Source organism: Trichechus manatus, unplaced genomic scaffold, assembly GCF_000243295.1.
Source record: "Trichechus manatus latirostris isolate Lorelei unplaced genomic scaffold, TriManLat1.0 scaffold00094, whole genome shotgun sequence".
Classification (NCBI taxonomy): Eukaryota; Metazoa; Chordata; class Mammalia; order Sirenia; family Trichechidae; genus Trichechus; species Trichechus manatus.
This window is the reverse complement of record NW_004444030.1, coordinates 9,083,275-9,084,142: the sequence shown is the minus strand read 5'-3', so window position 1 is coordinate 9,084,142 and position 868 is coordinate 9,083,275. Positions and strand designations below refer to the sequence as shown.

General features: G+C 34.0%; 1 protein-coding gene across 2 annotated transcripts in view; it reads right to left on the bottom strand.

Annotated features, from left to right (window-relative positions):
• NCAM1 (neural cell adhesion molecule 1) overlaps nt 1-868 on the bottom strand; it is a 372,797-nt gene that overhangs the window by 299,101 nt on the left and 72,828 nt on the right. The gene's annotated exons all lie outside the window — the stretch shown is intronic.

Genomic DNA, 868 nt, shown 5'->3' with positions numbered 1-868 from the left:
GTGTAACTGTATTCTTAATTTTGGTTAAACCAATAAACAAAGTTTACATTATTATGAAGATTTAATTAAGAGTTGTACTGTCCAAAGCAAAGTATTATACTACAATTAATTTTCTTTCTTAGTTTTTACATAGCTTCTCGAAGTCTCTAAATGCCTTCTTTCATTTTCCTTGCTTTATTTCCCTTTATCATAGTTCAATTTTTTTCGAACTCTTTAATCATATCACATATTCTATAGATTAGGGACCCCTCTTTTTCCCAAAGTTCACCTTCTAGGAACCCTATATCCTCTTGCTTTGATCTGAACTGGCTCATCCCGAACCCTGTTCTTATCCTGGGATTTCTCTTCACCACTATCCGGAGATAGATTTTTTTCTGGATTCCTCATTTTCTTCCTTCTTAGTTTTCTGGCTCATTTTGCTGAAACATGGCCCCATGTATCTTCTGAAAAATATCTAGGATTATCTTTTCCCTACTAGTCCTGTGATTATACTATCACCTACGATATTGCCACCACCTGACGTGTCATGAACTCAATCGTTACTGCCCAAGTTTCATTCTATGTGCCTGAAAAACACTGCCTTTTGTGATTTACATTAGTCACGGAAACTACACATTCACAATTTCTATGTAAAAGAAGCAATGTTAACTGTTGATGTTCAGCTCTGCTCAGGTTGTGACCTACTAAGGTTAACAGATCATCTCAAAACATTGAAGAAATATGTTAGCAAGTTCAGATAAGAAAGATGTATCATCCTCTGAACTATAGTGATAGTTTTAGATTATAGCTAAAGGAGCTCTACTACATTTTGCTAAAGACAAAAGGGAAAATAAAAGTAGGTACAAATAAAATAATCTGAAAAATTGTT